The 16593-nt window shown below is 39.5% G+C and overlaps 1 protein-coding gene across 1 annotated transcript in view; it reads right to left on the bottom strand.

The window, feature by feature from the left end:
• LOC123790956 (butyrophilin subfamily 1 member A1-like) overlaps positions 1-16593 on the bottom strand; it is a 107757-nt gene that overhangs the window by 26764 nt on the left and 64400 nt on the right. The gene's annotated exons all lie outside the window — the stretch shown is intronic.

The following is a 16593-nucleotide window of genomic DNA, read 5'->3' as shown; positions in this document are numbered from 1 at the left end:
TGGGAAAATTGGACAGCTACATGCAAGAGAATGAAACTTGACCACTATCTCACACCATACACAAAAATAAACTCCAAATGGATGAAAGACCTCGATGTGAGACAGGAATCCATCAAAATTCTAGAGGAGAACATAGGCAACAACCTCTACGACATTGGCCAAAGCAACCTTTTTCATGACACATCCCCAAAGGCAAGAGAAACAAAAGATAAAATGAATTTATGGGACTTCATCAAGATTAAAAGTTTCTGCACATCCAAGGAAACAGTCAGAAAAACTAAGAGGCAGCCCACGGAATGGGAGAAGATATTTGCAAATGACACTACAGATAAAGGACTGGTATCGAAGATCTACAAAGAACTTCTCAAACTCAATACACGAGAAACAAATAAACAAATCAAAAAATGGGCAGAAGATATGAACAGACACTTTTCCAATGAAGACATACAAATGGCTAACCAGACACATGAAAAAATGTTCAAAAGCGTTAGCCATCAGGGAAATTCAAATCAAAACCACACTGAGATACCACCTTACGCCAGTTAGAATGGCAAAAATAGACAAGGCAAGAAACAACAATTGTTGGAGAGGATGTGGAGAAAGGGGATCCCTCCTACATTGTTGGTGGGAATGCAAGTTGGTACAGCCACTCTGGAAAACAGTGTGGAGGTCTCTTAAAAAGTTAAAAATTGAGCTACCCTATGATCCAGCCATTGCACTACTGGGTGTTTACCCCAAAGATACAGACGTAGTGAAGAGAAGGGCCATATGCACCCCAATGTTCATAGCAGCAATGTCCACAATAGCTAAATTGTGGAAGGAGCCGAGATGCCCTTCAACAGATGACTGGATTAAGAAGTTGTGGTCCATGTATACAATGGAATATTACTCAGCTATCAGAAAGAACAAGTTCTCAACATTTGCTACAACATGAACAGTACTGGAGGAGATAATGCTAAGTGAAATAAGTCAAGCAGAGAAAGACAACTATCATATGATTTCTCTCATCTATGGAACATAAGAACTAGGATAATCGGTAGGGGAAGAAAGGGATAAAGAAAGGGGGGGTAATCAGAAGGGGGAATGAAACATGAGAGACTATGGACTATGAGAAACAAACTGAGGACTTCAGAGGGGAGGGGGATGGGGGAATGGGATAGGCTGGTGATGGGTAGTAAGGAGGGCATGTATTGCATGGTGCACTGGGTGTTATACGCAACTAATGAATCATCGAGCCTTACATCGGAAACCGGGGATGTACTGTATGGTGACTAACATAATATAATAAAAAATCATTAAAAAAAAAAGTAATGATGTATTATATGTTGGCTAATTGAACATAATAAAAAAAAAGAAAAAGAATGAAAGAACAACAACCAATATTGGCTTCCAGGTCCACTCCCCATTCTCCCTGCCAATCCCTGCCCCACAGGGAGTCTCCTCAAAGCTTGATAGATATTAGGGTAATTTTATTAAAAGACACAGGGAAGAAACTCAAATTTTATTGAGTACCTGTTAAGTGCCAGGAACTGGACTACACAAGTTGTATTTATGAAACTTCGTTCTCACACATTCAAACAGAGAAGAAAGATGTGAGCCCTGCCATCTAGTAACATTTCATCCAGGAACATCCCAGAGGAGGGAGGACTGGAGCTGCAGGGATACTGCCTCCCATACCCCAACACACTCCAGTCCTCAACCCCAGCCCAGCCCCCAGCTCCACACAACTCACAGTGAAAGAGGAGCAGGAAGGGGACCTTGGACTCAGAAATGGCCCAGGATGATATGGCCAGAAAGCGTATCTTCCCTGGATGCCAGCCCTTGGATCCCATATTGGGAGGGGAGGGGAACAAATGACAAAGCACAGGGAAGATTATCCCAAAGGACACTGGGAGGACACCTGAAGACACTGCAGGAAGGACAGCCAAACAGCAAATTTCACTGCCCTCTCTCAGCTCAGCAGGCTCCCTTCCAGGCTGCTTTATCGACAAACACCGTTCACTGGACACAAATGACTTTTCTTGCTCAAATATAAATCCTCCTAACTGTAGTAGGGTTAATATTATACTTCTACTTTAATAGCCGTATAGTACTTCTTATCTTTAGTTGCTTCAAGTGAATTTGAAACAGTTCCAGAGAAATATGAAAGCCATAAAACCAGGGCTAAGGTAAAATGGAGTGTGATTTTATAATGTGCCAGTTGGTAGAGAGGATTAAACCCACTTATTAAAAACATGAAATAAAGTAAAGCTTAATTTATTTTAATTTTTTATGATTTTTCCTTATTTCAGTGTAGTTGACAAAGACACATTTATTTCAGGTGTACAACATAGTGATTTCACAAGTTAAACATTATGCTACGCTCACCATGAGTGTACCTACCGTCTAACTGGGAGCCTATCTCCCACTCTCTTCACCCATTTTGGCCCACCTCCCACCCCACCTCCCTTCTCGCAACCATGGGTTTGCTCTGTGTTTATAGGTCTGATTCTGCTTTTTGTTTGTTGTTTATTCATTTGTTTGGTGTTTTAGATTCCACACATGAGTAAAATCATATATTTGTCTTCACCAGTCTGACTTCTTTCACTTAGCATAATACCCTCTAGGTCCATCCATGTTGTCACAAACAGCAGGATCCCATCCTTTTTCCTGGCTGCATACATAATATTCCATTGTGTATATACCTACTCCTCCTTATCCATTCATCTATCAGTGGACTCCTACGTTGCTTCCACATCTTGGCTATTGTAAATAACGCCGCAGTAAACATAGGGATGCATATGTCTCTTCGAATTAGTGTTATCATTTCCTTTGGGTAAATACCTGATGAGAGAAAACAGAACAAAGGCTGGACTTTGCTGTGGCTCCTGGTCTCCAGGATTACAGATGGTAACACTCCTACAGCTCCCTCAAGGACTTCCTTTCATGTTTTACCATTATAGCTTTGTTCTTCTTAGTGTTACTTCCCTGTGATAACCATAAACACCCCCCAAGATAGACGTTAACAATCATCCTTCAAACAGATGGCCCACTGATAAATATCCGAAGGGTCTCAGGACTAATGTTTTACTAGACAGTAGTAAATAACTATCTTAACAGCATCTATCCTCTCAAGGTCCTGGAAGCCTTGTTTCCAAATTTCTTAACACTAATCCTAATCCCCACTAAGTAAAAAATATATATCAGTTGCACCTCACAATACCCGTGCAGCTCTTCCTGCCCATGGGTCCTGTCCCTGTGCTAAAATAAAAGCATCTTTCTGCACCAAAAACATCTCAAGAATTATGCCTTGACTGTTTTCTCACTGGCCCCACATCAATATTCATAGTGATATTATTGGATCACACGGTCTTTTAATTTTTTGAGAAACCTCCATACTGTTTTCCACACTGGCTTTACTAATTGACATTCCCACCACCAGTGTACAATGGTTCCTTTTTCTCCTCATCATCACCAACACTTCTTATTTCCTGTCATGTTGGTTTTTGCCATTCAAACAGGTATGAGGTGATATCTCATTGTGGTTTTGATTTGTATTTCCCTGATGATGAGTGATGTTGAGCATCTTTTCATGTGACTACTGGTGATCTTTATGCCTTCTTTGGTAAATATCTATTTTGGTTCTCTGCCCATTGGTTAATCAGTTTGACTGGGGGTTTGGGTGGTTAACTTTTATAGGTTCTCTATATATCATGGATATTAACACCTTATGGGATATATCATTTCCAGATATCTTCTCCCATTCACTAGGTTACCTTTTGTTTTGTTGATGGTTACCTTTGCTATGCAAAAGCATTTTATTTTCATGTATTCCCAATAGTTTGTATTTCTTACCCTATCCCTTGTCTGAGGAGACTTACCTGGAAAAATGTTTCTATGGCTGGTGTAAAAGAAATTATTCCCTATGTTTTCTTCTAGAACGTTCATGGTTTCAGGTCTCACATTTGGGCCTTTAATCCACTTTGATTTTATTCTTGTGTACAGTGCTACAAAGTGATCTTGAGTCATTCTTTTGTATGTTGCTTCCCACCCTTCCCAGCATCTTTTTTTTTCTTCAAGAGACTGTCTTTTCACTGTTGTGTGTTCTTGTGTCCTTTGTCATAGATTCACTGGTCACAGGATTATGAGTTTATCTCTGTGCTTTCTATTCTCCTCAATTAAGTTATGTGTCTATTTTTTTTGTCTATTGTACTGTTTTCATTACTACAACGTTGTAGTATATCTTGAGATCTGAAATTGTGATGCCTCCAGGTTTATTCTCCTTTTTCCACATTGCTTTTGCTATTCAGGGTCTTTTGTTGTTCCATTAATTTTTAGTATTTTTGTTCTAGTTTTGAGAAAAATGCTACTGGTATTTTTATAGGGATTATCTTGAATCTGTAGACTAGTTTGGGCAGTAGGTATGGACATTTTAACAATATTAATGCTTCTGATCCATGAGCATGGCATATCTTTCCATTGGTTTCTGTCATCATTGGTTTCTTTCATCAATATGTTATAGGTTTTTTTTATGTTATGTTAGTCACCATACAGCACATCATTAGTTTTTTATGTAGTGTTATAGTTTTCAGAGTACAGGTCTTTCACCTCTTTGGTTAAGTTTATTCTTAAGTATTTTTGTCCTTTTGGAGCAATTGTAAATAGAATTGTTTTCTTACTTTCTCCTTCTGCTCCTGTGTTATTAGTGTATAGAAACACTACTGATTTATGAGTATTAATTTTGTATCCTTCAACTTTACTGAATTCATTTAACTTCTAGGAGATTTTTAGTGGAGTTGTTATGGTTTTCTGTGTATACTCTCATGTCATCTTCAAAAATGGCAGTTTTACTTCATTAACAATATGGATGTCTTTCATTTATTTTTCTTGTCTGATTGCTGTAACCAAGACTTTCAATATTCTGTTGAATGAAATTGGAGAGAGTGGACATCCTTGTCTTATTCCTGATCTTAGAGCAAGAGCTCTGAATTTTTCTCCATTGAGCAAGATGTTAGCTATGGACTCTGAGAAGCAAACTGAGGTCTTCAGAGGGGAGGGGGGTGGGGGAATGGGATGGGCTGGTGATGGGTAGTAAGGAGGGCACGTGTTGCATGGTGCACTGGGTGTTGTACACAACTGATGGATCATCGAACTTTACATCAAAAACCAGGGATGTACTGTATGGTGACTAACATAATATAATAAAAAAAATTATTATAAAAAAAAAGATGTTAGCTATAGGTTTCTCATGGATGGCCTTTGTTTTCCTGGGATATATTCTCTCTAAATCCACTTCATTGAGGGTTTTTAAAATAAATAGATGTTGAGTTTTATTAAATGAGTTTTCTTCTGCATCTATTGAGATGATCACATATTTTCCTTCTTTTTTTCTAATGAGATTTATCACATTGAATTATTTGCAAATATTGAAACATCCTTGCATCCCTAAAATAAATTCCACTTGATAATGGTCAATGATCCAAATAATGTACTATTAAATATGGTTTGCATCTATGTTCATGTGAGATATTGGCCTGGGTTGTTCTTTTTATTGTGTCTTTCCCTGGTTTCAATATCACATTAATTCTGCCCTCATAAAACATATTTAGAGCCTCCTTCCTCTTTTGTTTTGGAGAATAGTTTGAGGAGAATAGGTAAAAACTCTAAATGTTTGGTACAATTCACCTGAGAAGACATCTGGTCCTGAACTTTTGTTTTTTAGTAGTTTTTTTATTACTATTTCAATTTTAATTGGAATGGGTTGGCTTAGATTTTCTTTCTTCTTTTTTTTTGTAAAAATTTTTTATTATGTTATGTTAGTCACCATACGGTACATCCTAAGTTTTTGGTGTACAGTTCCATGATTCATTACTTGCATATAACACCCAGTGCACCATGCAATACGTGCCCTCCCCAATACCCATCACCAGCCTATCCTGATTCCCCACCCCCCTCCCCTCCAAAGCCCTCACCATAGTCTCTATTTCTTCCTGATTCTGTTTTGGAATTCCCAGGATTCCTAGGAATTTATCCGTTTCTTCTAGGTTGTCCTGTTTGTTGATATATAGCTTGTGATAGTATTCTCATAATCCTTTGCATTCTGTGCTGTCAGTTGTTCCTTCTCCTCTCTCATTTCTGAGTTTATTTATTTGTGTTCTTTCTCTTTTTTTTTTCTTGAGTAGTCCAACTAACAAATTGTCAATTCTGTATCTTTTCAGAAAACCAGCTCTTGGTTTCATTGATTTTTTTTCTATTGACTTTTATTCTCTATGCCATTTATTTCTGCTTTGATCTTTATTATTTCCTTCTTTCTGGCCACCTTGAGCTTTATGTGTACTTCTTTTCTCATTTCTTTACAGATCATGTTAGATGGTTTATTAGAGCTTTTTCTTGGGTCTTGATGTAGGCCTATATCTCTCAACATTTCCCCCTTGGAACTGCTTTCCCTGTGTTTTGAAGATTTTTTTACGATTGTGTTGTCATTTTCATTAGTGACCATGTATGTTTTTATTTCTTCTTTGATTGCTTTGTTGACTCTCTAGTTATTTAGTAACATGTTGTTTGGCCTCTATGTGTTTGTGTGTTTTCCAGTCTTTTTCTTGTGGTTGATTTCCTGTTACATACCAGTGGGGTCAAAAACTTTGCATGGTATGCATTCAATGTTTCTAAACTTATTGAGGCTTGTTTTGTGCCCTAACCTGTGATATATTTTAGACAGTGTTCCACATACACTTGAAAAGAATGTGTAATCTGTTGTTTTCAGATGGAATGTTCTTTATATGTCTGTTATGTCCACATGGTCTTTTGTCATTCAAAGACACCGTTTCCTTATTGATTTTCCTCCTTGATGATCTACCCATTGATGTATGTGGGGTTTAAAGTCCCCTACTATTGTTGTGTTACATCACTTTGTCTCCTTATGTCTGATAATATTTGCTTTATTAATTTAGGTGCTTCAGTGTTGGGTGAGTAGATATTTAGAATTGTTATGTCCTCTTGTTGGATTAATCTGTTTGCGTAATGTAATGTCTCTCTTTCTCTCTTGTTATAATCTTTGTTTCAAACTCTATTTTGTCTGAGATAAGTATTGCTCTGGGTTCTTTGTTTTGTCTGGTTTGGTTTGTTATTTTTTTGCTTCCAAATGCATGGTATATGTTTTTCATCCCTTACCTTTTAGACTGTATGTGTCTCTATATCTGAGATGATCTCTTGTAGGTACCAAATACATATGTCTTGCTCATTTATCCATTCTCCTCCTTATGTCATTTGATTGGAACACTTAGGCCATTTACATTTACCATAATTATTGATAGGTATATACTTACTGCCATTTTGTTATTTGTTTTCTGGTTGTTTTGTATTTCTTCTCTGTTCTTGTCTCCTTATCTCCCTCTCTTTCTTTGTGATTGATGTGTGTTTGTAGTGTTATGTTTGACACTCTCTTCTTCAATTTTGTATATCTTTTACAGGTTTTAGATTTGTGGTTACCATGAAGTTCTTATATAATATCCCGAGAATACAGCAGTCTAGATTAATTGAAAAGTCACTGAGTCAAAGCACATTCTTTAAAAAACTTGTCTTCCTTTTTTATCTCTCCTCCATGTTTTATGTACATGCTATGATATTTTACATATTTTTTGTGTTTTACTTTTTATTCCTAATTTACTGATGCAATTTATGGCCATTCATTTTCTATTTTAATAAGTTAAATTAACATTTACTGTAAGGCTTGTTTGGTGGTGATAAACTCCTTTATCTTTTGTTTCTCTAGGAAGATATTTATCTCTCTTTCAAATCTGAATGATAGTCTTGCCAGGTAAGTTTTTTCCTTTCAGCACTTGCATATATCATGCTACTCGTTCTGGCTTGCAAAAAGCTTCATTTATTTTGACACTGTTAAGATGAAGGGTTTGGTGGGTTATCATCCACTGCAGGGTAAAGTTTAAAGAACTCTTTTCTACTTATTAGCTATCCAGAAAAAAACTGGCATATGACAGAACACACACACACATACACACGCAATGGTAGTATTTTTTGGCCTTTCAAATTTTTCCTTACTCTTCTGCATATCCTGACACTGGCTGCTGGTCTGATTTTTGCCCTGTCAGCCTGCTGTGAGAAGTCTAAGGCCACAGTGGGAATGAGCACCATCTTCTTAGCCCACACATCTGCCCCTCTGGTGAGCACAGACCCTCCCAATAGAGATAGTCATCCCATAACTGAAATATCCAACCAACGGAGCCTCTAAGAATTCCTTAAGACCCTATCACTCCCAAGAGTTGGAGCCTTCTAAGCCCCACCCAGATATCAGCTGAACAGTGCATGTGACAGGAGTCCCCTGCCCCAGGACCCTCTGAGTAGGCAATCCACTCTGCTTCCAAAGTCTGAGATTCCAGGGGAAGTAAGGAGGCATCACTCCCACCCAAGCCCTGAGCTATATAAGATAAAGGCCTTACAACAAGGAAAAGACATTCTTTTTTTTTTTTTAATGATTTTTTATTATATTATGTTAGTCACCATACAGTACATCCCCGGTTTCCGATGTAAGGCTCGATGATTCATTAGTTGCGTATAACACCCAGTGCACCATGCAATACGTGCCCTCCTTACTACCCATCACCAGCCTATCCCATTCCCCCATCCCCCTCCCCTCTGAAGTCCTCAGTTTGTTTCTCATAGTCCATAGTCTCTCATGTTTCATTCCCCCTTCTGATTACCCCCCCTTTCTTTATCCCTTTCTTCTCCTACCGATCTTCCTAGTTCTTATGTTCCATAGATGAGTGAAACCATATGATAATTGTCTTTCTCAGCTTGACTTATTTCACTTAGCATTATCTCCTCCAGTGCCGTCCATGTTGCAGCAAACGTTGAGAAATCATTCTTTTGATAGCTGAGTAATATTCCATTGTATATATAGACCACATCTTCTTAATCCAGTCATCTGTTGAAGGCCATCTCAGCTCCTTCCATGATTTAGCTATTGTGGACAATGCTGCTATGAACATCGGGGAGCATATGGCCCTTCTCTTCACTACATCTGTATCTTTGGGGTAAATACCCAGTAGTGCAATTGCTGGATCACAGGGTAGCTCAATTTTTAACTTTTCAAGGGACCTCCACACTGTTTTCCAGAGTGGCTGTACCAACTTGCATTCCCACCAACAATGTAGAAGGGATCCCCTTTCTCCACATCCTCTCCAACATTTGTTGTTTCCTGCCTTGTCAAGTTTTGCCATTCTAACTGGCGTGAGGTGGTATCTTAGTGTGGTTTTGATTTGAATTTCCCTGATGGCTAATGCTTTTGAACATTTTTTCATGTGTCTCTTAGCCATTTGTATGTCTTCATTGGAAAAGTGTCTGTTCATATCTTCTGCCCATTTTTATTTGTTTCTTGTGTGTTGAGTTTGAGAAGTTCTTTGTAGATCTTGGATACCAGTCTTTTATCGGTAGTGTCATTTGCAAATATCTTCTCCCATTCCGTGGGCTGCCTCTTCATTTTTTTTGACTGTTTCCTTGGCTGTGCAGAAGCTTTTTATCTTGATGAAGTCCCACAAGTTCATTTTTTCTTTTGTTTCTCTTATAATATAATAAAAAAATTATTAAAAAAAGAAAGAAACATATAATCCAGTCAAGAAATGGGCAGAAGACACGAACAGATACTTCTCCTAAGAAGACATAGAAATGGCCAACAGACACATGAAAAAATGGTCCACGTCACTTGCCATCAGGTAAATACAAACCAAAACCACAGTGAGCTACCACCTTACAGCAGTCAGAATGGCTAAAATTAACAACACAGAGAACAACAAATGTTGGTGAGGTTATAGAGAAAGAGAGCCCCTCTTACACTGTTGGTGGGAATGCAAGCTGCTGCAGCCACTCTGGAAAACAGTATGGAGGTTCCTGAAGACGTTAAAAATAGAGCTACCCTACTGGGTATTTGCACTGCTGGGTATTTACCCCCAAGGACACAGATGGGGCAACTTCACCCCAGTGTTCATAGCAGCAATGTTCACAATAGCCAAACTGTGGAAGGAGCCCAGATGTCCTTCAACAGATGAATGGATAAAGAAGATGTGGTTCATGGATGAATACTTACCATTTATAGCCACATGAATGGAACTGGGGGGGGGAAGGATTAAGCTCAGTGGAATAAGTCAAACGGAGAAAGACAATTACCATGTGGTTTCACTCATATGTGGAAAATAAGCAGCAGAGAGGAGAAAGGAGGGAATAAGAATGGGATGTCATCAGAGAGGGAGAAAAACCATGAGAGGCTCTTTACTATAGGAAACAAACTGTGGGTTGCTGGAGGGGAGGTGGGTGGGGATACGGGGTAATTGGGTAATGGGCATTAAGGAGGGCATTTGATGCGATGAACACCAGGTGTTATACACAACTATTGAATTATTGGACTCTGCCCATCTGTAAGTGATTGGTTACTATATGTTGGCTAATTGGATTTAGATAATAAGTAAATAAACGACATTAAAAAAAGAATTGTGTCATTTATTTTCCACATGTTTTTAGATCTACTCACTTTCCTCTTGTTCATTTCCATTTTCTTTTTTTTTAATTTTTTATAGTAATTTTTTATTATGTTATGTTAATCACCATACAGTACATCCTTAGTTTTGGATGTAGTGTTCCATGATTCATTATTTGCGTATAACACCCAGTGCTCCATGCAATACGTGCCCTCCTTAATACCCATCACTGGCGTATCCCAATCCCCCACCTCCCTCCCCTCTGAAGCCGTCAGTTTGTTACCCAGAGTCCATAGTCTCTCATGGTTCATTCCCCCTTCTGTTTCAACCATGCTTGTCAGAGAAGTTGGTTGATATGGTTTCAATATTCTTAAATTTGCTAAGATTTCTGTGTTCCATCATAGGATCTATCCAGGAGAATGTTCCATGTACATGTGAGAAGAATATGTATTCCTCTGCTGAATGTTCTGTAAATGTCTGTCATTCTTCTAAAGTATGGTTTCATTCCAATGTTTCCTTGCTGATTTTGTGTCTGGACGAGCCACCCATTGTTCACAGTGTAGTATTGAGAACTCCTTGTGTTACTGGATTGTTATCTATTTCTCCCTTAAGATTTGTATTTGTTTAATGAATTTCAATACTCAGGTATTTGGAGCATATGTATTTATGGTTGTTAGATCTTAGTGAATTGACCTGGTAATTAGTATACAGTAATCTTCTTTGTATTTTGTCTTTATTTTTGGCTTGATGTCTATCTTGTCTGATATTATATGGCTATGCCTGCTTTCTTTTCATTATTGTTTGCTTGGGATATCATCATCCACTCCTTCACTTCGAACCACATTTGTCCTTACAGCTAAAATGAGCCTTCTGAAGGCATCATATACTTGGGTCTAGGTTTTTATTTTATGGAGGAACTCTGTGTCTTTTGATTGGTAAACTCAACCTATTTACATTTAGGTGATTTTTTGATACCTAAGGACTTACTATTGCCATTTTGTCTTTTCTTTTCTGGTTGCTTTGTATCCCTATTATTTCTTTTTCCTTGTGTTTCTGTCTACCTTTGTAAGTTGGTGGTTTTCCATGATGATTTACTCAGTTTCCCCTTTTTTATTGTTGTCTCTGCTCCAGGTGTTTGTTTTCAGTTACCATGAGGTTTATATAAATGGCCTCAGAGATTAAATGGTGCTTTTCTATCTTGGCAACTTATCGTCATTTGCCTACAGCTGCTATCATTTTTCTCCTCCCTTTTTATATTTTTGCTGTCACAAACTATCTCTTTTCTTGGTGTGGGTTTGTTACCAATTGTAGTAGCTAGAGTTATTTTTAATAACCTTAACCATATGATATAATGAAGTGCTTAACACCCTATTCTAAAATAGAGTTACAGTTTCTGACTCTGTCCATCAGCTTACTCAGAGTTTTCTGTACCTTCATCTTCTCATTTCGGTATAAAAGCTCCTTTCACTTGTCTTGTAAGACAGAATTAGTGCTGGGGAAATCATTCAGCTTTTGTTTCTCTGGGAAAACCCTTATTTCTCCTTATATCTGAAAGGTAACTGCTGGATACAGTAGTCTTGACTGGCAATTTTTATTTTTCAATGCTATGACTATGTCATTCCACTCTCTCCTGGCCTACAGAGTTTCTGCTGAGAAATCTGCTGATAGTCTTTCTCATGGGGTCTCATTTGTAGGTTGCTTTCATTTTCTCCTGGCTGCATTTAAGTTTCTTTCTTTATCATTAACTTTGACAGTTTCTTTGTAATGTGTCTTGGAGAAGGTTTTTTTGTATTAAGATAATAAGGTGATCTATTAACTTCACAGACTTCTATGTCCAATTCTTTCCCCAGGATTGGGAAGTTTTCAGCTAATATTTTATTAAAAATGACTCTGTCCCGGGGCACGTGGGTGGCTCAGTCGTTAAGCGTCTGCCTTTGGCTCAGGGCATGATCCCGGCATTCTGGGATTGAGCCCCACATCAGGCTCCTCCACTGGAAGCCTGATTCTTCCTCTCCCACTCCCCCTGCTTGTGTTCCCTCTCTCGCTGGCTGTCTCTCTCTGTCAAATAAATAAATAAAATCTTTTTTAAAAAATGACTCTGTCCCCTTCACCTTTTCTTCTCCTTCTGGTATACCCATTCTTATGTGGGCTCTCCTAATGAGGACTGGTAGCTCTCACAGGGTTCTTCACATTTTTTAAGCATTTTTTAAAGTAAACTCTACACCTAAGGTGGGGCTTGAACTCACGATCCAGAGATCAAGAGTCGGATGCTCCACCGACTGAAACAGCCAGGTGCCCCAGGGTTTCTTCACTTAAAAAAAATCTTACTTCTCTCCACTTCCACCTGAATCATTTCTCAATTCCAGCAGTCAGATCATGTATTCTCTCTTCCACCTGATCTGCTCTATTTCATAAGTTCCTCAGCTCCAGAATTCCTGTCTGGTTTTTGTGTGTGTTTTTTTATTTGTTTGTTTGTTAGAATTTCAGTCTCTTTGGTAAAGTACTCCTTCTGTCCATTAATTTGATTTCTGAGTTCACTGAATTGCCTGATTTTCTTGTATTTTGTTGAATTCTGTCATGACAGCTATTTTGAATTCTCTATTACTTAAACCATAATTTTCTGTATATTTAGATTTGGTTGCTGGAGAATCATCATTTTCTTTTACCAAAACCATGTCACCATGATTTTTCATGCTCTTTAATGAGATTTTCCTCTGTCAGATCATTTGACGTTGTAAACACTCTTTGCATGTAGGTAAAGATATGTTAACTTTAACAGTTCACAGGTGGGCAGTTAGAGGCCCTTTTTTTGTATTACAGCAGGTAGCAGAATAGCACATTTTTTCATTTCTCTTGCCAGAGCTGTACTGGTGGCTATTTAAGACAAGGCTCAAAAAAAAAAAAAAGGAGCTGGCAACCAAGTACAGGCACGATGTACTAATCCCTTTGGATTTGGGTGTGCCCTGCAGTACAGGAAGGGGTTTCTCAAGTTCAGGAGTCCCGATGGGGCTAACTGTTCTCTTGCTGAATTCCCACAGCAGACAGGGCATAAGTGTTTCATCTCGTCTGCCTCCTTCCATCGACTCTTCCTTCCCCACACCACCCCCACCCAGTCACAGATGCTTGCCTCAGAGGACCTGATCTGCAGGTTAACAGCTCTGGAGTCCTCCAGATGGAACCCACAGAGCCACTTAGCTCTTCACTCACCACTTTCCACCCCCCACCCTCTCTGCCAGAGAGGTCACAGACGTTGCCACCACTACAGAAGCCAGGGTAACAGACCCCACCACTGCTACATGGTCTCTGGTCCCCAGGAGGCCCAATCCACACACCTTCAGATGTAAACATGGGTGGATCACTTTGGTATCTTGATATGCTTTGCTGGTGCACCTATGTTGTGTTTTGGATGTCCTACCAATTGTAAATCAAAAGAGAGAGACAAATGGAAGGACTCATGCTGCCATGATACTGACCTCACTCCTCACAGGAGTGATGATTTTAATTATTCTTTCAGAAATTACATGGACAGCTTGTCCACTGTTTCAAAAGATTCCTCTTGTGTGTTTGGATAATTCATATCACATCCATACCTTCCTTTCTTCTCCATTTCAAAGGAAATATGCCCATAGCCCATCCAAAAGTAATCTGGTGTCAGAAAGCCACAAGGGGGAGAAAACATGTCTGATAATATATTAACATATAGAGTACTTAAAATATATACAAAAGTTCCGAAGAGTATATTTATGACTTTCTTGTTGGAGTGAGTTGCAGCAGCCCCTGGCCAAAAACTTACGTTAAGGATATAATAGGAAAACATGTTTGTGACCTTGCGGGCTTCAGTGTAAAGGTCAGAGCCAAGCGGCAGGGAACGCTCGGCTCGCTTAGTGGCTGGGAACGCCCGGCCTGCCCACCGGCCGGGAACGCCTGGCTTGCCCAACAGTTGGGAACGCCCAACTGTTTCAGGGCGGAACACTGCTGAAACCTGATTGCTCTTGACAATAGCCCGCAGGGTCCCTAGAAACATGCTTAAGAATAAGCCCCACTTGCTAAACGTTACATCATCTGATCTCCTGACCTTCCCTGTGATGTACCACTATTCTGTGACCTTCCCCGTGATGGTGATGCACTACTATCCCGTGACCTTCCCCGTGATGCACTACTATTCACTAGAATGTAATACAGATCACTCCCTTGATTGATTGTGATTGTGATTGTTGTCAATAAATACGCGAGGTTGCAGCTGTTCAGGCGATCACTCGTGGTGGTCGTCCCCTGCACCCACGCTGTTTTTCACAAGCTAACCTGTCTGTGCCTCCTCCTTCTCCCTAATCCACGAATCAACGGTGCTGTGGCTGTGGCGCTGTGGGCGGTGCCCCGGCAGTGAGTATTTTTAAGTTTGAAGATTCCTCCACTACCCTTTCCCACATACTGTGAACAATGCAGTGCCTTCCTCCAAAATACAGTTCAGTGTAGATGTTCTTATCATTCAGTGTCCAGTCAGGAGGCAGAAATCACATCAGTCATTTTAACAGGGAAAATGTGACATGAGTTATTAACTAGTAAAAGGTGTTTAACTATGAGAAAGGTAAAAGAAAACTCTGAAGAAACAGGAAACAGGAGATACAGGAAGCAGACACTACATCTAGGGCTGAGGTAGAGCACCTAAAGAAGGAAGACATTTGGAAGAGGTAAGACAGAGATTCTGTTTATTGGAGAAGGTGGGACCAGGGTCCCCAGGAAGGGAAAGTTTTCCATCATGCACAGGTCAAACCTGTTTGGCAGGAAAACTCCCACTAGTGAACTGGCAAGATTCCCCAGGAAGCAGCCCCCTCTACTATACAGCTTGTTCCAATGCCATACTCATTCACCCAAAGGTGAGAGAAGCTAGGTCTTCTCTAGGCCACTGGCAGTAGTATCATAGCATCGAGAAAAAAAGCACGAGAACAAGAAGAGATTTTTCCTCTGCAATTTCTTGCTGTGTCCTTCTGGTGCACTGTACTGACAATGGTTCACATTCTTCTGAATAGCAAGAAAGAAACTATTCTGGGATCCTGCTTCAGGATCAGTAAGTCAGGTAAATACAGAGTAGATATGAACCCAAAGGCAATAAACTGATAATGGGCACAGCCCACACCTTTAGTTACTCAGCCTCCTTATACATCATTTTATCCACATTCAAAATTTCATATAACAACACATGCCCACATTTTCACCCATCTACAAAGCTACACTTACACATGAAGTTCTCACTCTTTGCCCAAAATGAAACACACAGGCAGTCCCAGCCATTGAATCTAACACTGTTATATTATTTATTCCTCAAGTTTAGTCACAATCCCCTTGACTATTCTGTTACATAGAGACTGTATTTTTTTGAGCTGTTCCCTTTATTCAATAATTAGTTTCATGAAGAATAGGACCTAGCAATGCCCAGAGATTTTCTCCATTCCTTCCCACAATACACTCAAGCAATCCTAAAGTTTTTAAAGTAGAAACAAGTTTTGCTTCAGGAATATTGAAATCCATGTTAACAAAACTTTTATAAGATACATTTATTTACCTTATTCATGAATTTCTTCTCCAACTTAAATTCTATTTAGTTTACATACAGTTCAAATTGGTTTCAGGAGTAGAGTTCAGTGGTTTATCATTTAAGTATAATGCCCAGTGTTCATCACAAGTGCCCTCCTTAATAACCACGACCAATCTATCCCATCTGCCACCCACCTCCCTCCATCAACCCTCAGCTTGGGGGCACCTGGGTGGCTCAGTAGTTAAGTGTCTGCCTTCAGTTCAGGTCATGATCCCAGGGTCCTGGGATTGAGCCCCACATCAGGCTCCCTGCTCAGAGGGAAGCCTGCTTCTCCCTCTCCCACTCCCCCTGCTTGTGTTACCTCTCTCACTGCCTCTCTCTCTGTCAAATAAAATCTGTAAAAAAAAAAAAAAAAAACCTCAGCTTGTTCTTTGTAGTTAAATTTCTCATGGCGGGGTACAGTGCCTCGGTGGCTCAGTCAATTAACTTTCAGCCTTCGACTCAGGTCATGATCCTGGGGTCCTGGGATCAAGCCTCCTGTCTGCCTGCTTCTTGCTCATCAGGGGATCTCTTTTCCCCTCTCCTGCTGCCCCT

The sequence above is a fragment of the Ursus americanus genome, chromosome 32 (genome assembly GCF_024610735.1).
Source record: "Ursus americanus isolate L20-20 chromosome 32, mUrsAme1.1.p, whole genome shotgun sequence".
Taxonomy (NCBI): domain Eukaryota; kingdom Metazoa; phylum Chordata; class Mammalia; order Carnivora; family Ursidae; genus Ursus; species Ursus americanus.
Note: the sequence above shows the minus strand (reverse complement) of the source record. Positions and strands in the feature narration are given on the sequence as shown.